At 36.4% G+C, this 26,529-nt stretch overlaps 1 pseudogene; it reads right to left on the bottom strand.

Moving 5' to 3' along the window:
• Positions 1–5,927: 5,927 nt before the first annotated feature.
• On the bottom strand, positions 5,928–25,529 carry LOC140516308 (tudor domain-containing protein 1-like; annotated as a pseudogene).
• Between the last annotated feature and the right edge of the window lie 1,000 nt (positions 25,530–26,529).

Genomic DNA, 26,529 nt, shown 5'->3' with positions numbered 1-26,529 from the left:
TGTTTTGTGATTTCTTGGTTTCTCATAAAGTCATTAGCGTCCATTTATTCCATTCTAATTTTTTTAAATTAATTTATTTATTTAACTTTTAACATTCATTTTAATAAAATTTTGGGTTCCAAATTTTCTCCCCTCTTGTCCCTTCCTCCCCCAAACACCAAGCATTCTAATTGCCCCTATCACCAATCTGCTCTCTCTTTTATCATCCCTCTCTGCCCTTGTCTCCATCTTCTCTTTTGTCCTGTAGGGACAGATAACTTTCTATACCCCTTTACCTGTATTTCTTATTTCCTAGTGGAAAGAACATTACTCGACAGTTGATCTTAACACTTTGAGTTCCAACTTTTGTACCTCCCTCCCTCCCCACCCCTTCCCTTTGGAGGGCAAGCAATTCAATATAGGCCAAATCTGTGTAGTTTTGCAAATGACTTCCATAATAGTTGTGTTGTATAAGACTAACTATATTTCCCTCCATCCTATGCTGTCCCCCATTATTTCTATTCTCTCTTTTGATCCTGTCCCTCCCCATGAGTGTCGACCTCAAATTGCTCCCTCCTCCCCATGTCCTCCCATCCATCATCCCCCCCACCCTGCTTATCCCCTTATCCCCCACTTTCCTGTATTGTAAGATAGGATTTCATACCAAAATAAGTGTGCATTTTATTCCTTCCTTTAGTGGAATGTGATGAGAGTAAGCTTCATGTTTTTCTCTCACCTCCTCTCTTTATCCCTCCACTAATAAATCTTTTGCTTGCCTCTTTTATGAGAGATAATTTGCCCCATTCCATTTCTCCCTTTCTCCTCTCATTATATTTCTCTCTCACTGCTTGATTTCATTTTTTTAAGATATGTTCTCATCCTCTTCAATTCATTCTGTGCACTCTGTCTCTATGTGTGTGCGCATGTGTGTGTGTGTAATCGCCCCCAGTACCCAGATACTGAAAAGTTTCAAGAGTTACAAATATTGTCTTTCCATGTAGGAATGTAAACAGTTCAACTTTAGTAAGTCCCTTATGACTTCTCTTTGCTGTTCACCTTTTCATGGTTCTCTTCATTCTTGTGTTTGAAAGTCAAATTTTCTTTTCAGCTCTGGTCTTTTCATCAAGAATGCTTGGAAGTCCTCTACTTTATTGAAAGACCAATTTTTTTCCCCTGAAGTATTATACTCCGTTTTGCTGGGTAGGTGATTCTTGGTTTTAGTCCTAGTTCCTTTGACTTCTGGAATATCCTATTCCATGCCCTTCGATCCCTTAATGTAGGAGCTGCTAGATCTTGTGTTATCCTGATTGTATTTCCACAATACTTGAATTGTTTCTTTCTAGCTGCTTGCAATATTTTCTCCTTGACCTGGGAATTCTGGAATTTGGCCACAATGTTCCTAGGAGTTTCTCTTTTTGGATCTCTTTCAGGCGGTGTTCTGTGGATTCCTTGAATATTTATTTTGCCCTCTGGTTCTAGAATCTCAGGGCAGTTTTCCTTGATAATTTCATGAAAGATGATGTCTAGGCTCTTTTTTTGATCATGGCTTTCAGGTAGTTCCATAATTTTTAAATTGTCTCTCCTGGACCTATTCTCCAGGTCAGTTGTCTTTCCAATGAGATGTTTCACATTATCTTCCATTTTTTCCTTCTTTTGGTTTTGTTTTGTGATTTCTTGGTTTCTCATAAAGTCATTAGCCTCCATCTGTTCCATTCTAATTTTGAAAGAACTATTTTCTTCAGTGAGCTTTTGAATCTCCTTTTCCATTTGGGTAATTCTGCTTTTGAAAGCATTCTTCTCCTCGTTGGCTTTTTGAACCTCTTTTGCCAATTGAGTTAGCCTATTTTTCAAGGTGTTATTTTCTTCAGCACTTTTTTGGGTCTCCTTTAGCATGCTTTTCATGCTTTTCTTGCATCTCTCTCATTTCTCTTCCCAGTTGTTCCTCCACCTCTCTAACTTGATTTTCAAGATCCTTTTTGATCTCTTCCATGGCCTGAGCCCACTGAATATTTATTTTCTATGTTTGGGATACAGAAGCCTTGACTTCTCTGTCTTTCCCTGATGGTAAGCATTGTTCTTCCTCATCCAAAAGGGTGGAAGGAGATATCTGTTCACCAAGAAAGTAACCTTCTATGGTCTTATTTTTCCCCCCTTTTCTGGGCATTTTCCCAGCCAGTTACTTGACTTCTGACTTTCCTCTCCACACCTACCTCACCTCCAGATCCGCCCAGCCAGTACTTGGGGTCTGAGATTCAAATGCTGCTTCCCAGCCTTAAGGATTCAGTGGGGCAGAGCTGCTATTCAGTGTGAGATTAAGTTCAGCGTCTCAGGTGGGGGCAGGTCTGCCACAAGGGGCTCAGCTCCCTCAGTGGTTTACTCGGAGACCTTCAGCAATGGATCCGAGCTCCTGCCTGCTTTGGGAGACCCTGTCCACTGCTGCCTCTGTTGCTGCCTCCTGAGGGGGCCTGAGTTATGGGGACACCCCACTCCCCTGTCGACCAGCCAAAAAGACCCTCTAACTGATCTTTGGCACCTGTGGGTGGAGGAACCTGCTCAGCTGCTGGATACTCTGTCCCTGAAGCCTGCTCGGATCTCCTCCTCTCGGTGCCACTCAGCCAAGGCAGGGCTGGGCTCTGCTCCGGGTCTGGTGCATGACGGACCTTATGTGTCAGTTTTTCAGGGCTCTCTGGAACAGAAATCTCCTCCACTCTGTTTTTCTGTCGCTTCTGCTGCTCCAGAATTTGTTGGGAGTTCTTCTTTACAGGTATTTTATGGGCTGTGGGTTAGGAGCTAGCATATGTGTATCTTTCTACTCCGCCATCTTGGCTCCTCCCCTTGATTTTATAATAACAGAGACAAAAGGCTGTGTTCTAAGACTTTAATTCTAATTTTTTCCTATGATTTTGATTCAAATTTTGAGAGCTGAGGCTAATTCCAGTTTTGTGACCAAGACTTTAATTCCATTTCTGTATTCTAGGACTAATTCTATTGGCTTGTTTCACATCTTTAATTGTGATTCTCTCTTCTAAGAATAAATCTAATTCTGTGTTCTGAGACAATTTCTAATTCTGCATTCTACGACCTTAATTGTAATTCTATGTTCTCAGACTAATTCTAGATATATGTTCTAAGACTAATACCAAATCTGGGTTCCAAGTCTTTAATTCTAGTTCTGTGTTCTAAGATTTTAATTCTAATTGTCTTTTAAAACTTTAATCCTAATTCTCTGTTCGAAGATATTAATTCTAATTTTGCATTCCATAATTAACTGTAATTCTGTATTCCAACACTTTAATTCGAATTCTGTGTTTTAAGACTTTAATCTTAATTCTGCTTGTTTAGACTATTTTTAATTCCGTATTCTAAGATTTTGAATCTAATTCTGGGTTTTAAGGCTTTAATTCTAATTGTGTATTCTAACATTTTAGTTCTATTTCTGTGTTCTAAGGCTTTAATTATTATTATGTATTCTGTTTTTAATTATGATTCTGTGTTCTAAGATTTTAAATCGTATTCTGTGTTCCAAGATTTTAATTCTATATCTCTATTGTAATATTTAAATTCTAATTCTGTGCTCTAATACTTTAATTGCAATTCTGTGTTCTAAGACTAATTCTAATTCTGTTTTCTAGGACTAATTCTCATTCTGTGTTCTAAGACTTTAATTCTAATTTGTGATCTAAAACTAATTCTAATTCTGTGTTCTAAGATTTTAATTTTAATTCTGTGTTCTAAGACTAATTCAGATTCTGTGTTTTAAGACCAATTCTAAATCTGTTTTCCAAGATTTTAATTCTATTTCTGTGTTTTCAGATCTTTATTCCAATTCTGTATTATAAGGCTTCAATTCCAAACCTGCTTTCTTGGATTTTAATTCTAATTTTGTGTTCTAAGATTTTATTTCTAATGCTATTCCCTAGGTCTTTAATTCTAATTCTGGGCTCTGAGATATTAATTCCAATTGTGTCTTTAAGAATAATTCTAATTCTCTGTTCTAAGACAAATTCAAATTCTAATTTCCTCCATATTTTGAGCAAAAACAAGCGTCCCTGAACAGAAATCAGTTTTGCTTAAGTGAAGCAGCTTATATCATTTGAAAGGTCTGCCATGCAGTTAGAAAATAATTCAATTATGCCATCACTATGGCTTTATATTTGATATACAATACAAGTTTCCACTTTTCACATGATTAAACAAAAGAAAATACATTTTATATGGTACGCATATTCACAGTCATTGATCCACCTGTTCTAAGAGAGGGCAGCCACGTTTCAGTTCCATTTATGTCCTAATCACCACAGCGTTCTCTTATTTTGGTTAATTATTTGAATAAAAATGTTGAAACAAAAATGAAATATTTACAAACGTTAATCTCAATTCAAGTACACATTATCAGTGAAATTTTTATCAAACTCCTCCCCAAAATATAGAATATACTGTGACACATTTTCACAAATTTCTCAGATGGTTAGAAAACTTTAATAATATATTTTAAACTGCTCAGTCATACTCGTTGAAGGTATGCTTTGGAAGGCTGAAAAAAATAATGAATTGTATACAAAAGAGAAAGTATATTTGAGCAATCAAGTAAACATTTTTCATAACATGGATCTTGGTTTCATGTCCTGATATGCATTTCTTCTAAAAACGTTATTCTAATATCCCATCCAGTGTGCAGATGAAATGCTGGATGTATTCGTTGAATAAGGAGGGGCATTCTCCATTAAAGTCCTACTTCCATGCTGCATCATGTCACAGAAGTGACCTGGATTCTTGAAAGTTGCATCAGCAGAGTGCAAGTTCTGGCAGGTCCTACAACCGAGCTGGAAAGGCTTCCAGTTCAGGCCCTGTGATACAATGTCATCACCATGAGGACCAGCCTAGCTAAGTTCTGGAAGGCTTATCATCAGAAAAGCAGCCACCAGGTGATGAGCTTTTTGGCCACAGCAAGTCGTGAAACCATCTACTCACCATGAAGGACCTGAATGATGGACGTACCCACACTGATGAAATCACAGCTCTTTTGATGTACTGAAAAACAGTATTTCCTTACACAGACCTCTTGTTTATCTACAAGTCCTGTCAAAAGGCTGAGTTTATACGCACCATTTTTCACCTAAATAGATTGTTTTTAAATTCATCCTCACAACACTCCTGTGAGATAGGCACATTTTAGAGATGAGAAGACTGAGGCACAGCAAAGTTCAATGACTTGCTTAAAGTTTTACTGTGATTTAGTGACAAAACAGTTGTGTTCTTACTATCCATCTTCATATGGATCAGCGGTATTGTTCAAGAAACTGTCTTTGATTTTTAATATGTATCAGAATTAAAAGTATCTAAACAAAGGATAAGTTTTACAACTCTACAAAAGCCAATAATTATTTGTTAAAGACAGAAAACGTTAATTTAGTTAAATCTGTGATCCTATGATCTTAAGTAAAAACAAAACAAAACAAAAAAAACTCGGAAATCCTAAAATACGATTTACCTTTCATTAGTCATCCACTAGATTGGTTTAGAATTTAGATAGTTTTCCAGGAAAAGAAAATAAAACAAACAAAGCCAGAAAACAAAAATGATGGGAAACTCCCATCACACTATTCAACTAGCATTTATTAAGTGCCTAGATATGGAGATTTATTAAATCTGAATCAATGAAGCCACAAATAGATTTGTTTTGATGGGAAATACAAGCTACCTGTGTGCTTTTAAATAAGTAGATTCTATCTACTAATTTCTCTTGTATATGATTGTCAGGAGCAATAGTAAACTGTAACACGCATCATTGTATAAAAATTAAGATAAAGTGAAACCAGATTCTAGGTAAGAAGATTTTAGAACAAAGTTATTCCAAAATGTTATTCAGTAAGATACATTTCAAAAACACAATCCAATATGATTTTCCGCGCAGGTTCAAAAAATAAATTTCATGTCATTTAACATACTTAAGTTTTTAACAACTTTTTCATGTTAGTAAACTTGTCTTGAGTTGTTGGGTTATTTAAAGGGAAGAGTAGTTTTTGTTCATGTTTTTCCACCCATGGTTATAAAGGATAAAATTATATTCACTGTTGCTCAAATCTTATGAACTTCTTTTTCAATTTAATGGGATAAAACTTCAGTTTTTCTTAACTCTATACGGCAACAATTAGTCTGTCCTAGCAATAAATACAAGAAACTATTAGCAAACCAATAAAATATGCTATGATAGCAAGAATAAAATACTCTGAACACAGATACATCTTCCACTTCAACTATTTCTACTTCTAAAAAAAGTTCTGAGAAGTATCCAACTGAATTCTACTAACAAGTGAATCTAAAAGTACAATTTTAAGGTTGTGGGAAAACTACCTTTATTCAAAATACTTTGATTTTTAGTTGAGATGTGTTTTGCCAGACTTTCCATCACTAGCTAGTTAGCTATGTTAATAGCACCATTTTCAGAATGTTTTTCAACAGACCCTGTGTGGATGGTCTTAATGATTCCTTTTACTGAAACCATGACATTCTGATTCAGCATGAGTTTTTTTTCTAGTTGCTCTATTGTTAATGGAGACGATCCCCCATCCAATTCCACTATTTCTGGGGAAAAATTAGTTATAGTAATTAGGTGACAAAAATGACTGCACTTCTACATTCTCTTTTTCTGTGAAGCATAATCTTGACTATAAAAGTGATGAAGTTTTAGTAATTATCTGAATCTACTGTAAAAAGTGACATTTCCTGCTGTGTTTATATAATTGCCTCCATGTACTATTTTCCTATTTTAGAGAATTTTAATAATAAATTTGGTTCTTCTCAAAAAAGTTTTGTACTATGAACCAGTCTAATTTTATGTAGTTGGATCAATAACCAGAATATCAAAAAATAATGGTTTTTACTTGTGTGCATTAAACAGAAAACCCTTATTAGTCTCATTCAAATGTTCACTGACAAGTCAAGTATATTATTATAATGTACAGTATGTAACATTAACACGTCTGGAAGATTCGAAGAACATCAGTTCTAACATGTCAACAATGTGCCATAAAGTTACAAAAATTTGCATTTGGAAAATAACTACTGTAACCTTATCTTCAAATGAACACCTAATTATTTTTAAAGGAAGTTCCTGGAAACTGGTGGTGATGGATTGAACCCGAAAAACAGGCAAAGTTTCAGTGTTTCCATAGTCAACATAGAACACTTTTACCTCTGATACTGAGACCTTCAGGATGAGAGCACGGTACTAATACTTGTCCCCTAAAAGATGAAACCTCAAATAAGAAATTACGTTTAATATTCTCATCCCTTGAAAGCTGTCCAGTACTAATTTTAAATCACTCCAAAATTTTCAATCCACACATATGAAGAAAATTGCTACATGTTTCCTTACTCTTAACTTGCCATACTAAAACGGTTTCATCCTGTGTAATGTTACCAAATTTGTAGCCTGCTGTGGCAGACAACAGGAAATTGAACCAATAGACGTGCAAAGCTGTTTGCCTGTATTAAAGTTTGAGAGATTAGCCAATCTCTACGATTCTCTATACATCTATAGTTCAAAAGGTTAAAGATTACACTTTCATTTTATTCCATATTGTTTATTTTTATTTAAAAAAACAAATTCAAGCATAACAATTATGGGCTTCTATTGCTATCAAACCACTCGGGTTTCTGTTTTAAACAGCATTTCATACAATAACACCAAATACAGCCAACAAGCAACAGTGTAACTTAGAATGCACTATCCACTTGTTAAAAAAAAACAGCGTCATTTTGATTGTCAAGCTACAACATTTGTGATACCCAACACATTTGCTCATGTAAATATGGCTATTTGGATTTGTTTGTATATCTCTACCTTTTCAGTCTTTTGAAATAAGATCCACTACTTTCCATTGTATACTGTATAACATGGAACATGGTTCATTGTTTACATGCACATAACTTCATACACAAATATGACGTTTCTCATCTTCTACAAGTACAGAATGGACAAATGGCATTTCTAGAAGTGTTGATGGGTTTGTACAAATCACTTTATGTTCTTGCCCAACTTCCAACTATGACCAAAGGCAAAGGTTTCCGCAACAGCCAGCCACAAAACAGACAAAATTTTCCAAAACTAGAAACACACCCATGACTTTAACCTTGCTAATACCCTTCTGAAGAACCTTTCTATAAATGGATGGACATGGAATCCCTTACCTTCAGAAGCTTAGTACTTAAAAAATTTCAAATCTCTACTTATATATAAAAAGAAACATATAGCTGCTGCTTTAATGGAAAGATCCTTACTTGTCAATCTGGCACAGTACAAACCTCCAATTCTTGGCTTAAAGAGTACTCTATTTTTCTGACAATTGTAATGTTTGGTTACGTTAACTGTCATCAAATTTAATTTTTCTTGGTCTGTTTAGAATGCATAAAAATTTATTCTGTGAGCAGTTTTAACTTGTAAACCCTACATTTTAATTAAGACTAACAGGAATAGAAATTAATCTATCATTTCAAGTCTATTTAACCACACACACACACACATATATATATGTGTGTGTGTGTGTGTGTGTGTGTGTGTGTGTGTGTGTATGTATTCACCTGTGTGCATGTATGTTTTGCTCTCTAGTTTCTTTTTAAGGTATCCACTCTTATTTCGACTTTTCTTACTTGCAGGGCTGTCAGAATTCTTGATCTCTAGATGTTTTGGTACAGCATCAATATTAGTTAAAAAGATGAAGTCAGGTACAGAGCAAATTTTTACCTTTCTACATGCTTCTGAACTTAAATTTATTTTTTAAAGACCTTATTTGAGGCCTTTTCTATAGCATTTTGAAAGCAACTCCTTACAACTTATAATTGTCTAACCACTTCTGATAATTTATTACCTCATAATCAAACACTCAAGTCTTCCAAACACGAATTTTCTTACAGAAAAGTATGAGTCATAGTAAAGTTTTCGTGGCTAAATTAGAAAATATTGGCTTGAAACACCTAGACAAAATAAAAAGCCTTGATTAATCAGGATTCTTAGGCAAATGTCTTTTGATTAATTAGAAAATCCTCTCCCTTTCAACCATCATTGTTGCAAACACTTTAGAGATATACACCTGCCTTTCTTAGCACATTGAACATAATTTAAAGTTTCTTCGATTAACTGGGCTTTCTGAACATTATTATTATATGCTATATACTACACAGGAACAAAGTTATTATGTTGACCTAGACAAAGCCACAAGAGTTTGTTTTGCTCTATTTTGTAAACTAAACTACTGACAGGCAAACCAAAGGCAAATTTCTCTCCTGAAAATCCAGGGCACAGCAAAATTTTAAGTAAGGAAAGCAAAATAACTCAGGTGTGTTTGTGTGTGTGTGTGTGTGTGTGTGTGTGTGTATTTAAGCATACTGTCCTAAATACTAGGCTTCAAAACTTAGTTTCTTATCTCTAGTCTCAATTGATAATGCACAAAATAAGCTTGGACTTCTTTTATCTAGTATGCAAGCTGGTACAATGTCATCAACTAGAAATTCTATTGTCCTCCACTGCTCAGAGAAGAGATAGCTAATAGGATGGAAAGTGTAGTTATTGCATTAAATGTATAAATAGTGGCAAAAAGAATGCAATTTATCAAAGTGCAGTTATTAGATACTTAATGGCAAACGTTTTGGTAAGTACTGAGAATTCAATGAAAAAAGACTAAAACAGACTCTACTCTTATGGAGGTATGCTGTAGTGCGGGAGACACCATTCACATTAGAAGCTACATGGAATACTCTCTGACTCTAGATTGAGAGACGATAGACTAAAAGCATATTTTTTTTGATTCCTCGGGACAGGGGGAGATAAGATGCAAGCTGAAATTAATTTTGCCTGATTATACATATTTTAGTGGGTTTTGGTTTTGTCTTCTGAGTAGGTGGGGAAGGGAGAGAAAAGAGGAAGAGAATTTGAAACCGAAAAGTAAATGGCATAAAAATAGTATATGGATGAAATACATACAAACATACATACATACATATATGAATATATATGTGTGTATATATATATATAATACATATATTATATATAATACATATATATACATATATACATATATATACATATATATATATATATATATTCAGACAGGAAGGCAATAGCAAATAGAGGGGCCAGGAGAATGTGCAGGAAAAAAAAATTTCTGCAGAAAGCGGTATTTAGCTGAGCCTTGAAGAAAGTCAGGGGGTTATCTAGTGCAAAGGCGTGGATATGGAAGGTTGAGCATCCTATGCGATAAACAGCAAGTACAGAAGAATGTCTGGAATGTAGAATTCATGGAGATGAACTAGTTTGAGAGGAGGAGGGGTTGGAAGGAGAGGAAGAAGGGATAATGAGTTCATTAGATCCCTACCTGAAGTCCAGTCAAAATATCCAAGGGGCCCTTCTTGCCAAGACAAACTCTTCTACATTGAATAAGGAATTCCATTGTATTCCATGCCTCCAAAAGATCTAGCACCCTCTGTCACCCCCATTGTTGTATGTATCTTTAATCTCTCCCAGTCTCCTAAATGTTTCCTTATGGCTTACAGACACATCCATCCTTAAAAAAAAAACCCTCACTGGATTCAGCCATCTCCAACAATTATCATCCTCTACCTCTTAGGTTTTGTGGCTAAAGTCCTTGACAAATCCATATACAATCAATGTTTCCTGTTCCTTTCTTGGCATTCTCTTAACTCTTTGCAATCTGGCATCTGACCTTTCCATCCAAATGCACCTTTTTTCTCCAAGGTTAGGAATGAATTATTAATTGTAAAATCTAATGGCCTTTTCTCAATCGTTATTCTTCTTGACCTCTATGCAATCTGTGACACTCTCAATCTCCTTCATTTATATGATATTCTATTCTCTCTAGGTTTGCACTCTCCTGGTTTTTCTTTTGTCTGATATGTCCTTCTTGGTCTCCTTTTGTTTCATCTTTATCAAAGTGATGATCATAAATATTCCTCAATCCAAGCTTCTGTCTTGGACCTTCTTCTCCTTCTGTACTATTTCACTTGGTAATCTTATCGGTTCCCATAATTTCAATCATCTCTATAAAGATTAATCTCAGATCTATTTCTCCATTCCTAATCTGTCTCTTGACCTTTAATATCACATCTCTAATTGCTCACTAGATATCTCAAACTGTATGTCCCATAGACATCTTAAACTCAATATGTACAAAACTGAATATATTATCTTTCCCCCCCGAGTTCCTTCATTCTAACTTTTCTATTACTGTCAATGGTACTACTAGCCTCATGATCATCTAAGCTTGAACCTATTCTCAACTCCTTTTTCGCTCACCCACTATATCCAATCCGTTGACATGTCTTGTCATTTCTAGCTCTGTAACAAATCTTGTATACACTCTGTTTCTGCCTCTGGAGCTTCCATCAGACAGGTGAAGACTCTCATCATCTCGTGCCTGAAATAGTATAATAGCCTTTAGGTTGAACTCCCTGTCTTAAGTCTCCTGACTTCAGGTGATCCTCCACTGAACTCTCAAACTGATATTCCTAAAGCACAAGTCTGATTGTTTTCTCTTTACTTCCATTCAGTAATCTCTAGGGGTTCCCTACTGAATAAATATACAATCCTCTATTTGTTTTTTAAAGCCCCCCCATAACCCAATCTTTTCCCACCTTTCCAGTCTTCTTACATGTTACTCCCACCCCTCTGGCATTATATGATCCAATAATGATAGTCTCTTTGCTTTTCTTCATATATGACTTCTATCCTTCTCCCAACTTTAGGCATTTTCACTGGCTGTCCCTGAAACCAGAATTCTCTCTCTGTTCACTTCTGCCTCCTAACTTCCTTGGCTAAACTCTTACCTAAGAATCAGAACAATTTCTTAGAATTCTTAGAAGAAAATCTTAGAATTTCTTAGTGCCTTTGCTCTGAGATCACCTCCAATATATCCTTTACATATCTTATTTTTACCTAGTTATTTGCCTGTTGACTCCCTTATTATACTGTTATTTCCTTGAGGACAAGGGCTGGGTTGGGTTTTTTAAAGTTTTTTGTGTCCCAGTGGTCAGCGCAATGCCTGGCACATAGTAGGTGCTTAATAAATGCTTGGTGACTGATTGGAGTGATGGATATATAGATCTAGAATGATGACTGGACCCATGATAGCTGATGAGATAATCAAATGAGAATATATGGATAAAAAGAATACAGCCTAGGACAGGTACTTCAGAGAATAACCACAACTAGTGAGAGTGACATGGATGAAAATGCAGCAAGTAAGAAAAATGATAAGTGGTCAGATAGGCATAGCAGGAGAACTAAAAAATCTGTGTCACAAAAACCCAGAAAGGAGAAATGATCAGCATTATAAAACGATGTCAAGAAGAATGAGATTTTGAAAAGACCATAAGGTTTGTTAGTTAAGAAAAGTTCACTGGTAACTGAAGAAAGTTGTTTCAGATGAGTAGGACATCAGACACCATGTGGCAGATCGTTGAGAAATGAATGAGTGAAGTAGTGACAGAACTCACTACTTCCATCAGATGACATTTTTAAGGTCAGCTGAAACAGGAAAGGGACAACAGATGATTACCTTGTGGGGATGGTAAAGTCCAGTAAGCATAAAAAATTCATTATTCAAATACCATGAGAATCATACAGTTTTTAATTCATGATTCTGAAGGCCTGTGTCACCGTTATTAAAATACCATTTACCACTATTTGGTAATGTAAAAGAAAAATGTTCTAGTTGTCTCAGCATTTTGGTCTCCCATAAAAATATAAATTTACCATATTAGTATTTTAGTCCTATCCACAGCATGGAAAATAGATTTTATCTGGAAGAAATAACGTATTTGGAGTGTACCAATTTTTTCTTCAAATACTTATGCTTTTCCATCAGGCCCAAGAGATATGTCCTCTGTAGCAGTAGTGTAAAGCACAAAAAATGGACTCCTGTGGGCTATATGTTGACTCAGAAAAACCACATATTAACGTTATCTATGTTTTACCGTATTTTTTACCTATTTTGATACACATTTTTCAATGACATCTTGGTTTAGTTCAGCTTGACACCACTGCTCTGGAGAATCTGAACGGTAGACCTTGAGTCATCACAGGCAACTATGGTCTCTCGTTAGGACAAGCCAAATATAGGACTTATATTCTAGCAGAGACATACTAAGCTATGTTATTAATTCTGTACTTTCCATACTGTTTATATGGAAAACCAAAATGATCAGAAAAAATAACGTTTAGCTATGTGCAGATCTCAAAAGTAACACTGATTACCCTCTTCATCTTCGTAGAGGCAGTGCTTATCACTAGCCAGATGCTAATAATAAGACTATTTTAAAACAATATGGTAACCTTGTTGGAATAAATACATTGAGAATGAGGTCAAGCATTCATTAGCTGTCTATATGCCAGACAATAATGAGTTGCACAATGACTAGAAAGAAATAGGGATGTGTGTGTCTGTGAAAACAATAGTTATTAACTGTCACAAACTTCTCAAACATAACGGGAAAGAGAACCATAAAGGAAATTATGATCTGATCACACACACAGTAGGGAGATAACAACAAAACACTTAATTTCCCCTGATGAGTGTAAGTCCCTAACGTAGATATCTACATTTTAGGGTACTGAAACAACTAGAGAATTGCAACATTAAGCTAAAATGGTCATTATGGCCACTAGAAAGTAAACAGAGGCAGCACCTTTGTTGAACCATATTGGGGATATCTAAAAGATCACGGAGAAAGGAAGAGATCTGTGAGATTGGAGAAGTGCAAGTGGAAAGATGGTGTTACCCTCTACAGTAATAGGGGAGGCCTATTTATTAATGTATTCTAGAATATTTCTGGCAGTTGAAAGCAGACTCATTGACTTCCATTATCCTTTTTTGACCATCAAGACATTGTTTCAGTACCTAAGATGCAAATCTCAAAGGGAGAATAGAATTAAAAGGAGGAGGAAAAAGCAAAGAACTGGAAATTAAGAGGATGCCTATCAATTAAGGAATGGCTGAATAAACTGTCGTATATGGATGTAACAGAACATTAGTCTCCTGTAAGAAATATGAGAAACCTGGGCAGACTTGTTTCATCTGATGCTGAGTGAAGTGAATAGAACCAAAAGAACAATCTATAAAAGTAAAAAAAGTGATTTTGGAAGGCTTAAAGGATTTCATCAAAGTACTTCCCAAAACCCTGTCTTCAGAGGGCCAAGGTTAAAGCATGTTATGCAAATTTTGACAGAGGTGATGGACACAGTGCAGAAAAATCATATTTTTTCGAATATAATCAAGATATGAATTTGTTTTGCTTGACTAGGCTTATTTGTTACAAGGTGCAATTCGTCCTGGTTTTAATAGTGGAGGAGAAGGGATTAGCAAAACTGATGTGGGAAGAAAGAGAGCCATTGAAACATTTTTAAAACGCTAGAGAAAAATAAAATGATGTTCACAGGAAAACACATACAAACGGGAAATTTTTAAAGTAATGAATTGAATTCATTACATAAATTTTTCAAAAAGCACCATGAAGTAGAGATTCACAGTTTTTAAAAGCAATCTTTTTTTGTACTTTGTTGTCAATATGAACATGGTGATATTTCATGTGTTTAAGTTCGGTATAAAAATGAATAATTGAGGAAAAGTAGTGAAATTCAAGTTAAGATAACTTTTCTAGATTGGCTGTGAGGGGAGATATATCGTATTTAAGAAGAGTAAGACTAATAAGAGTTTCTTACGAATGGAGGAGACCCAATCCTATGTGGCAGCGTAACAGGAGCCAGCAGACAAGGAGATATTGAAATTTCGAGGGGAAGAAAAGGCTGACAATCTTACACAGGAGACAGGAGTGGTAGGGATCAAGGACTGATTAAGTACCTGCTATGTGTCAGATATTGTGCATGCCAAGACAAAAAGGAAATATTTATTTGTCCAGAACTAACCCATCTTTTGATCTCTCGGTATCACATCTCTATCTGCTCTTTAGACATCTTGAAATGGATGTCCCTCAGATATCTTGATATCTTTCCCCACAAAATGTCCCATTTTCCCAACTTTGCTACTATAGTCAAGGGTATACAATCCTCTTAGTCACCCAGGCTTGCAATCTAGGGTCATCCTTGACTCTGAACTCTTTCTCATCTTCCATATCCAATTGTTTGCCAGATTGTGTTGTTTTCACCTTAATGACATCGATCTGACTTTGCCAACACTATAGGGCAAGGCCAAATGACTTTATTAGAGGACTATTCCAAGAGCCTTCTGGGTATTCTCCTGGATTCAAGTGCCTCCCTACTCTAGTCTATCTTCCATTCAGCTGTCAGATTGATCTTCCTAAAGAACAGGTCTGACCATGTCATCTGTGTATTCAATAAACTCCTGGCTCTCTATTACACCTACCAAGGTCAAATGTAAAATCTTCATCTTTTAAAGTCCTCCAAAACTTGACTCCTTCCTACCTTTACAGTTTTTAAACCTTAATCCCCGACATGTATTTTGGGATCTATTGATACGAGCCTTAGTATTTCTTAATGTTCTTCACAGAAGGCATTTCATGTCCCAAGTTCACATTTTCAGTAGTGTTGACCAGTCCTGGAACTCTCTCTCCATGTGTCCACCTCCTGGCTTCCGTCAAGTCTCACTTACACTTCCATCTCTTGGAAGAAAACTTTCTTGACAACCCCTTAATGTTAGTGCCTTCTTCTGGAATTATGTACAATTTATCCTATGTACATATCTTCTTTGACATGTTATTTACATGTTTTCTCCCCTACAAGACTCCTTGCAATCAGGGATGAGTTTGTTTTTGTTTTGCCTTTGTTGATAGTCCCAGAACTTGGTACAGCACCCGGCACTGCGTAGGTACAAAAATGCTTGCACGTTTGAATTGATGTAATCTGTTCTCAAGAAGTTTATTTTTATCAGAGGAGAAAACATGCAATCATAAGCGTATACAAAATATATACAAGGTGACAGGGGGAGGAGGAACAGAAAAGGATTTGAGTTTAGTTTTGAAGGAAACCAGAATTCTTGTCCTCAGAGGATATATGAATACATTAGAAAATAGCCACCATCTAGTACAATGAAAAGCTTCAGCCAACATTATACCCAGAGGCAAATGGCAGAACAGCAAGTAATTACATACTTTAAAATTCAAACTAAAGAAAAGATTAGTCCAATTAAAAACATAGGCATACCTGCTACATCCAACTCAATCCGTATAAATCAGGACTTCACAAATGATATCCGAGTATTTTACAAAATAATCTATGTATTACAATATAATGTTTTTAAACATCAAACTCCCCTTGTGTAGTGAAAATAGGATTTCATTTGCTAAAAAGTTAAAAAAAAATAAAAAATAATCAATACAATTGATTAATACAATACAAAAACAATCTTTTCAGCAAATGATCTCCCACACAAAATAATATGAAGCAAGAAATAGCATGGTTTAGTAAAGTGCTGGAACTGGAGTTGGGAGGTATTTTAGGAGGAATTGTATTAAAATTCTGAGTGATACATGAGCTATGTTGACCATAAATAAATCATTTAGCCTTTTGGAACCTACGTCTCCTTGTTCATAATGTGGAGATAATATCTGAAGTACTCATCTCCAGGTCATTCTAATTGAGTGGCTACAGAAGTAGCCTTGAAGTCAGGAAGACCTGGGTTCTGATTCTAATTCTGACACATGTACTAACTGTGTGGCCAAAGGAAAGTCATTTAAGGTTTCTGGGTTGAACTCTATAGGACTCTTAACTTGTAGGCAAGATACCAACCTTCATAAAAAGAGAAAATTGCCTTACCAGGGAGTTGCCTATAACAATGAAGTCTCAAGTTCTGTCCCCACCCCCACCTATCTACTTCAAAGGGTTGTTGTTGTTATGCATGTGTATTTTCAAGTGATGTGTAAATAAATGTGAGCTATCATCATACCTGCATGGGAAGTTACGTTGAAAATGTACCTAATATTCTTGCTGTTGTTCAGTTGTGTCCAACTCTTTGTGAGCCCATTTAGGGTTTTCTTGGGCAAAGATAGTGGAGTGGTTTGCCATTTCTTCTCCAGCTAATCTAACAGATGACGAAACTGAGGCAAACAAGGTTAAGTGACTTGCCCATGGTCACACAGCTAGTAAGTGTCTGAGGGCAGATCTGAACTCAGGTCTTCCTGCCTTCAAATGCAACACTCTATCCACTGCATCACCCAGCTCCCCTGTGTATAAGATTAGTTTTCAACAAAGTCGTTTCTTACAGCATTTCGACAGTTAGTAGGTACTGACAAAATCACTGAGGCTTGGATCTAATACAAAATTCACTTTCTCAAAAATTATATGCAAGATACTAAACTGTACAAAGAACAGTGTTTTATGTACAACATATACTCAACGGATGTTCCCTGAATTAAATTGCTGTTGGAAATTTATGTTGACTTGGAAGAGGAAATCCTAAAGTCTACATTTATAACAAAATGTTTTATGACAACAAATGCATATTTAAATGAAGTCTTACCTTGAAGAACATTAGGATTAAATGGCAAGTGAATTTGACTAACAGATTTATCATGTTCTATATTTTTACATGATGATTCATCTTTTAAAACCAAATGTTCATCAGCAAGTATATCACTTATAATTGTTGGATAATCAGTACAAAGATCAGTGAGTTCAACTCCAGCACCACTGTCTGTGAGATCCCCTACTTTAGCCTGAAGTTTGATCCCTGCAACACACATTTGAAATCTTGCTGGGGCTTCTCGTGTCCAATGCTTGTTTCTAGGTTTTATATCTGGAGACCAACACTTTCACTAACAAAATTTCCAGGAGAAAATGTCTTTTATCATCTATTACTACATCACATGTGCTATTTAAGGTCTTTGGTCCTTCTTGCTCAGCTTAGGCTAATAAATTTCAATCAATTGTGCCTTTTATCCCTAAGTGTAAAGGCTGCATTTGCAAATTATATTCTTAAAATAATAATACATTTATAAAACTAAAAATGGAATTGTGCTTTAGGTTCTTCCTAATTTAGAAATTCCTTTCAGAAATTAAAAACATTCTTTCAAGAACTACATCAGTGTTACTAAGTCATGGTGCCACACATGTAAGATTTCGAGAAGGTTTAAAACTGCAATAGCTACAATTGTCAAAAGGCACTTTCTTATTTCTATGATCAAATTTAACATTATTTAATCTTTTTCCCAAATAATTTTCAATTATTAAACTTACCCAAAATTACTTGTTTTAGGAGTTGGTGTGACTTTTGGAGCCAGTGTATAAAACATTTATTTCTCAAGGTTTCATAACAGGAAGTAGTATTTTCCGTTTTAATGGAAGCATCTGAACAAGAACAAAATTAAATGTGATGCCTTCACATTTAATATTGTTTAATAATCATAGTTTTCTAGCTATTTTTATTACTAAAACAATTTTATATTCCCCAACACACCTTCTAGACAGCACTGCATTATTTGAAATGGAAGTTTGAAGAACTTGGATGACATCTTTCTAAGTTTATCTGTAGTAATCTCTTCAGTGTTTTCGTAGTCCACAAAGTGCACTTTAACAGTTGTGTTCGGTAATATTTCCTTCACTAAAGAATGATACCAATTAATATTACCTAGATTTTACATAGCAAATGTAAGTACACCTTTGACAAAATACATGTTTCTCTTCAACATATTAAATGTTATAGGTAATATGTAAATTAATCTTCTGTGTTAACTGTACACTTATTTGCTTTCTTTCATTCCTGGTTAATTGTTGTTCTCTTTTCAGTCATTTTTCAATCATTTCAGCCTCTTCATGATTCCATTTGGAGTTTTCTTGGCAAAGATCCTGGAATGTTTTGCCATTTCTTTCTCCAGCTCATTTTATAGATGAGGATACTGAGTCAGACAGAGTCACATACTAAAGTGTCTGAGGCCAGATTTGAGATCAAGAAGATGATTCTTCCTGACTTCAAACCCGGAACTCTATCCATGCCATCCAGCTGCCCTTTAGACAGTTATTAACTCTACTCCTTTAGGGGACTATCAGCTTTTTCGGAAGACATTTTTATGTAAGATACATGTTATGCACACAATCCACCTACTAAAAAAATGTGAAATTGTAGCTAAGTTTTTTAAGTTTGATAAAAATCATAAGACAAATATTTTACTATAATTTATTTTACCATTGATGTAAAATACTGTTCTATGTGACATAAACAATAAAATGATGGCCTCAAATAATAGCAAGGAAACTCATTCCTCAATTCAAATCCCCCTTCGAACATTATCTTACCCCCCCCACCCCAAGATTCTTTTTTTTGCTTCTTCTTTTAGTCTTTTATTTATGATTTTATTTTCCTGGAACATTTTCCAAACAGCATTTATAACTGATAACTACATGTATTTAAACTGCAAAAAACTGACATTGGCTAGTCTTTCAACCGAAACTTACCCTTAAGTAAGGGGTTTGGACAAAGTTTCTTAACCTGGTACGCATGAAGTTAATATGTTAATAACTGTTTAAATATAGTTCGTTTTTGTTGCCATCTTACATATATCATTTTATGTATTTGAAATCATTATTCTGCGAAGTCTATATACTTCACCAGATGGACAAAAGAGTCCAAAGCACAAAAAGGTAAAGAATAACGTAGTTTAGCAGAGGTTCACACGTATTAACAGAGGTTCTAGAAAGAAAAATATACTTAAATAATATTCAACAAAGTTACATAAGGAAAAGAAATATTATCTGAATATTCTTAGAAGAAATGAAGACAAAAGCCATGTGAAAAGGAAAGCTCAATTTATGAACTAAAAAGAAAAGATACTTTAATTAAAAGGCAAAAAATGTAACAAGAACAGAGGTTCTAATGAAGTCAAGAACACATCATGGGTATCTTACCTGTAAAATAAGAGCAACAAGGCTCTCCAATTTCAGATTTAAAATCAATGGGAATGTTTTGTTGGCAGTATTCTGCTAGAGACATATTCACTTCATTTCACCCAGTTAAACCTGAAAACACAGGATGAAAAAATGCAGTCCTGAATAGTATTTTTTCATATATGAGCAGAGGTAAAAAATTTTAATTAGGAAAAACGTATTTTAAAAGAAAAAATAAAACAAAATCATTGTACTATTAGAGATCTCAAGGTCATCTCAGAATTAAGGTAACTGTGTTTAGTAATAATAGTCATAATAATAACAGTACTAATACACCTTATTGTAAAATAACCGAATAGTTGCAGATTGAGATAACTCCATTCTGCTTTTAAAGTTTTCAGAGAATCATTTCCATAATCTGCATGAATAATGTGTATTGGTAAAATTCTAGAGGTCGAAAAACATTGTTATTCAGACAATTTTAAATAGAGTTCCATAATTAATAACTAATGCTTGAAATTTTTTTAGATTGTCATATGGCGATACGGACTTCTAGGACCATAAAGGTGCTTCCAACTCTAAATTGTTTTGTGCGATGTCCCGCTCTTGGTAAAAATTTTCGGTGCATCAAAATGTCATTTATTGAACAGAAGAAAAAAACTTAACTCCTTAGAATGGCATTTAAGTTTTTCCCTTGAAAGTCCTTAAGCCAATTAATTTGTCTTTCTACACTTATCACTGAAAACTCATTGACTCACACTCCCTTATCCACCCAAACTGGTCACATTTCAAAGAATGTGTGACTTTGTCAACATGGGCATGTCTTCCAGTGACGCAGATTGCAAACCATCCATGCCTTCTGAATCTGTATTACATGTGTACAATTCCACCTATGAATTCATCACAGGATTTTTGTTTTGTTGCTTTCAAATTAGTTAACTAATTTTTAGTTTCCAAAATTCACTTTCGCAAGATTTGGAGTTCCAAATTTTAACCCCATCTCTCCCCTCCGCCACCTTAGGACAGCATGCATTCTGATTCCCCCTTCCCCCAATCTGCCCTCCCTTCTCTTATCCCCTTCCACTTCTATTTCAATGTAGAGCAAGATAGACTTCTCTACCCCATTGCCTATATATCTTATTTCCCAGTTGCATGTAAAAACAATTGCTACCATCCCTTTGAAAAATTCTGAGTTCCATAGTCTCTCCCTTCCTCCCTCCCCACCCACCCTCCTTTAGAAGGCAAATAATTTGATGTAGGTTATATACGTGGAGTTATACAAAACACTTCCATGATAGTCATGGTGGGAAAGACTAACTATGTCTTCCTCCATTCTCTCCCGCCCCCCATTAACTCTATTGATCTCACCTCAAAAGTGTTTGCTTCTGACTACTCCTCCCCCCATGTGTCCTCTTTTCTCTCAGCCCCCATTCTCTTCCCCCTATTCTCTGTAGGGTAAGACACGTTTCCATACCCAATTGAGGGTGTATGTTATTCCCTCCCTCAGCCAAATCTGATGGGAGTAAGGTTGATTCATTCCCTCTCACCTCTCCCCTTTTCCCCTCCACTGTAAAAGTTTTTTCTTGCCTCTTTTATGCTAGATAACTTACTCTATTCCACCTCTCCAGTTCTTTTTCCTCAAGGACATTCCCCTTTTACCGCCTAATATTATTTTTTAGACGTCATCCATTCACATCCAAGTCACCTTGTGCCCTCTGTCTATACATATATATGTATATGTATATCTCTATATATTTATATACCTGTGTGTCTGTATAAAAATGAATGTATAAATATGTATATGTGTATGTATGTGTGTATGTGTGTATACATATATGTGTATATATGTATGTATGTATGTATGTATGTATGTATGTATGTATATATTCCCTCCAATGTCCCTAATTCGGAGAAAGGTCTAATGAATTAAAAATATCACCTTTCCATGAAGGAATGTAAACAGTTCAACTTTAAGGATTCTCTTACGTTTTCTCTTTACTGGTTTTCTTTTTCTGTGTTCTATTCAGCTCTGGTCTTTTCTCCAAGAATGCTTGAAGGTCTTCTATTTCAATGAATGATTATTTTTCCCCTTGAAGTATTATACTCAGTTTTGCTGGTTTTAATCCTAGATCTTTGACTTCTGGAATATCATATTTCAGATCCTCCATTCCTTCAGTGTAGGAGCTACTAAATCGTGTGTTATTCTAATTGTATTTCCACAAAACACAGGGGCAGTTAGGTGGTGCAGTGAATAGAGCACCAGTGCAGGAGTCAGGAGGACCTGAGTTCAAATTTCACCTCATGTACTTGACACTCACTAGCTGTGTGACCTTGGACGAATCACTTAACCCCCAGTTGCCTTATCCTGGCTCCTCTCCAGTCATCCTGATGAATATCTGGTCACTGGATTCAGATGGATCTGGAGGAGAAGTGAGACTGTTGACCTCCACAGCCCTTCCTCACTCAAAAGAAAGTCAAGTGCAAGTCATGACATCATTTCTCTTATGGCATGGTCTTCTTTGGCAACGAAGGACGAATCCACCTTTCCTTTTTTTTGCTTTTTTTTAGAATGAAAAATCTTAGAACTCAGAATTAGAATTAACGACTTGGAACACAGAATTAGAATTACAGTCTTAGAACACAGAATTACAATTATAGTAGTAGACCACAGAACTATAATTTGTCTGAGAACACAAAGCTCACTTGGAAAGAGGAATTGGTTGTTTGGAGTCAGCAGTCATCACCCACCACACCCCTCCCCCATTTTCTAGCTGCTAAACTTTAGCTTTCCCCAAAGAATGGAGATATATCTTATAATCAAACGAAAAATAAATCAACGTGACCAATACTAACTGGTTCTCTTTACATTCTCCTTGATATTCTCTTTTCTCGATATTTGAGAGGCACCACTCTATTCCAGTTCTCTTCCTACCACCATGACAGCTCCTTTTCAGTCTCCTTTGCTGCATCCTTGTAGGGTTCAAATTTGGAACAAAGCCCTAAAATACAGTAATTAAATTGAATGCAAGGTGGATTGTAGTGTGTGCAACATCCATTTTTGTTATTCTTTTTCAGATAATTTTTCCAACGTTTCCGGCCTGAAAAACTTTTACTAAACTTGCACATTATTATATAAACCCTGCAAAATATAAACATTTGTACTTAAACTCATAAGCATGTGCTGCTTGTGTGTGCTGTGCTGAATTTACATGATGTTGCTAATACTTAAAATTACCTTATGAAGTTACTCCTTCGCAAAAGCTTTCTTTGTTTGTTACCCTATAAATGAAGTGGGCACTGGCTAAGGGGCCTGAGTGTTTTTTCCTTACTTCTCTTTCTCAGCCGCCATTCCTCCATTTCCTTTCTTGGTGTGACTAAATCCAGTGTGAACCTGCTTGAAACTGAGTTCCTGTGTTACCTAAGTGAGAAGCCATAAAAACTTAAACTCTGTGAAATGCAAAAACCTAAACTTGGCAATCTGATTAAAGTGTATTTTAGTCACAGAGTGCAAATTTAGATACTATGATTTTTAAAAACCGTATAAGAATATCGTGACCTATATATGACAGGTCAATACTAATCAACACACAAACTTATGTTTGTGCATAACATTGGCTCAGTGACCAAGCTCATTACTAAACAGAAAACAAAAAATGAACACCAATCTGTAATGTTGTGCTCTCCAGCTCCTCCTGCCTTTGTCTGTTTTCTGTAATTATTTAAGACTTGCTTCAAAAGATGTTCCTTAGCCAAAGTGAAACTATAATCATATTTGAAACCTGGTGGTTGGAACTTGCCATTTTTAGATGCTAAGGGACTATTAAGCGACTGTTCTTCTGAGTCTAACTCCAGGTATGGGTAGCAAGAAAGGCGATCTGAGCCTCCAGTACATGATGCCAGTGAGCTGATGAGATGCTGGTGTGAACTGCATAGGTGATCTCAAGGGAAGGGTGGGAGAGCGGCTGCTCAGCACGGGCTGAGTTGGGATTCTCCTAACTGAATTTCCCCACTGACACCTGGCAGACTTTAAGCCTGCTGAATGCAAGTGGATAATCGAATCCTGCCTGGAACTGACATGAAGTTGGGGAGATATTGTATCCCTGCAATGTCCTTACTATTGGTGGCAATTTCCTGTAGTCAAAAGGTTTGTAAGCTTAATATCAGATCTATTCAATAATAGATTATGGGTAGGGAAACATCCGAGGTTGTCTAAAATTAAGCTATTAGGCCTAGGACTTTACACCAACAACAATAAGTTAGGGTCCTTTAATTCTTAGTAATACTGTAGAGACAATTAGGTCAAGAGCTTGTGAAGTTAGCAACATAAATATTATTTGTGTCTCGGTTGGTTAATGTTTAAATTTTTTTTTCTTTTGTGGTCCATATTGTAAATGCTTTAACAAGAAGTATCACCTGACCAAAAGTTGGAATTGCTTTATCTATTATAAACTGTGTTAAAAATAAATAATAAAAAATATAATTACCACAGAGATTTGGGGATTCTTCAGTGGGGATTCACAGAATTGGTCTGGCTGCCCTCTCCAGACTGAGGATGTTTAATATCTTAGCAGGCATCTATCATACTGACCCAAATGTAAGTAACCCCAATTGATTAAACTACTGCCAATAAACAGTATGTAACTCCTCGGTCTCTTCCTTTTGTATCAAAACAACACCCCGCAATTATGGGGGAGGTACACAGTTCACCAGGTGGGGGAATTCCAGACCCTACCTTCCTCCCCAAATTATGCCTTCTAACTATAGATGTCCCTCAGGGCACTATCCTGGGTCCTCTCGTCTTCTCCCTATCTTCACTGTACTCGGTACTCTCATCAAGTTTCCATGAATTTAACTGCTATGTCTATGTTGATGATCCTCAGATCTACCTATCCTGCATTAACCTCTCTGCTGACTTCTACTTTCATATTTTCAACTGCATTTCACACATCTCAAACTACAGGTCCAGTACACATTTTAAACTAAAGATGTCCAAAACGGAATTCATTTTCTTTCCCCAAATCTCTCCCCTTACCACCACATTCCCCAGAGGGCAATGCCATCTTCCTATCCCTGGCACTCCCAACCTAGGAATCATCCCGGATTCCTCCCTATCTCTCACATGCTACCACACCCCTGCCCCATATCCAAAATGGCCAAAACCTTCTGATTTTAACTTTGTAAAATCTTTGGCCCTCTTCTCCATCTGTACTTTTTCATTTGATATTCTCATCAGTTCTCATGGATTTATCTGTCGTCTTTTCCTTCCACAATCGCCACTGAAGGAAAGTGCCCAGGCTAGCCATCTTTTCATTTCCCATCTAGATATGCTCCTTTGGGCTTCTCCATTAGGCCTACACATCACTCCCTCCAACCCCTCATGCCTTTTCTGCTTTCTTTTTGGTTTTGTCTCCCTCCCCTTTCATCTGTAATCTCCTTCCATACTAAGGTTCTCTCCTTTTCACATTTATATTCTCGGGGATTACCCTGACACACAATAGGCACTTAATATGTTTTTATTGCCTGACTGTCTATTCCAATGGTTTTCAGATCTACTTCTCCAATCCTAACCTCTCTCTTGATCTCCAGTGTCATATTTCTCACTGAATACTGAACATTGCAACTTGGAAGTCCTGGAAGACATATCACACTCATCATCTTCAAAATGGAATTCATCTTCATCCATCCAGACAAATTCTCCTCACGCCCTTAACCTCTCTCTTACTGTAGAGGGTACCATCATCTTCCTAGTCATCCAGGCTTGAGACCTAAGTATTATTCTGGACTCCTCACATTCTTCCCCCTTCTCTTCACCCAGATCCCATGTGATGCCATAACCAGTTGGCCTCACCTTTGCATCTCTCCAATTCGTCCCTACACTGACATTGCCACTCCCCTGTTTCAAGACCTCATTACCCCGCACTTGGCCTACTGTAATAGCCTGCTGGGGGATTTGCATGCTTCAGATCTCTCTCCACTCTAGTCCATCATCCGTTCAGCCACCAAAGGGATTTTCCTAAAGCACAGGTCTGACGAGGTCACACTCCCATAACTACTCAGTAAAATCCAGTGGCAAACCTTGTGTGGGGCCGATTGTGACATGGCTCCTTCTTACTTTTCTGGCCTTTTTATGCTTTCCATCCAGACCTCTCCTTACCCAACCCCCCCACAACACTGTGATTGGTCTAGGGACACTGGTCACCTGGCTGTTTCACAAGCAAGACACTCTATCTCTCATCTCTCCGTTTTCTCTAGCTCTCCCCTGTGCCTGGAATGTTCTCCCTCCACTATTCTACTGACCTCCCTGGCTTCCTTTAAGTATCAGCTAAAATCCGACCTTCCACAGGAAGCCTTTCACAATCTAGTGACTTCTCTATTTATTTCTTAGTTATGCTATATAGAACTTGTTGCTACACCATTTTTTGCCTTTTGTCTCCCCCTTCTCCACTGTCTCTGGCCTTTCTTTCTGACCCTAGTACTTACCATTGTGCCTGGCACATAGTAGTTCCTTAATAAATGCGTACGGACTATCTGACCAACTGCCAGTCACTATGTTAACAGCTCAAGGGAAAAAGAAAGGCAAAAGACTGCCACCCTTGACCTCAAGGAGCCAACATTCCAATGGAGGAATAGGGGAAAGGAGAACCTGGAAACCACTACTGCACATGCAAGATAGGTACAGCATA

This window comes from Notamacropus eugenii, chromosome X, assembly GCF_028372415.1.
Source record: "Notamacropus eugenii isolate mMacEug1 chromosome X, mMacEug1.pri_v2, whole genome shotgun sequence".
Lineage (NCBI taxonomy): Eukaryota > Metazoa > Chordata > Mammalia > Diprotodontia > Macropodidae > Notamacropus > Notamacropus eugenii.
This window is presented reverse-complemented; position numbering and strand designations above follow the sequence as displayed.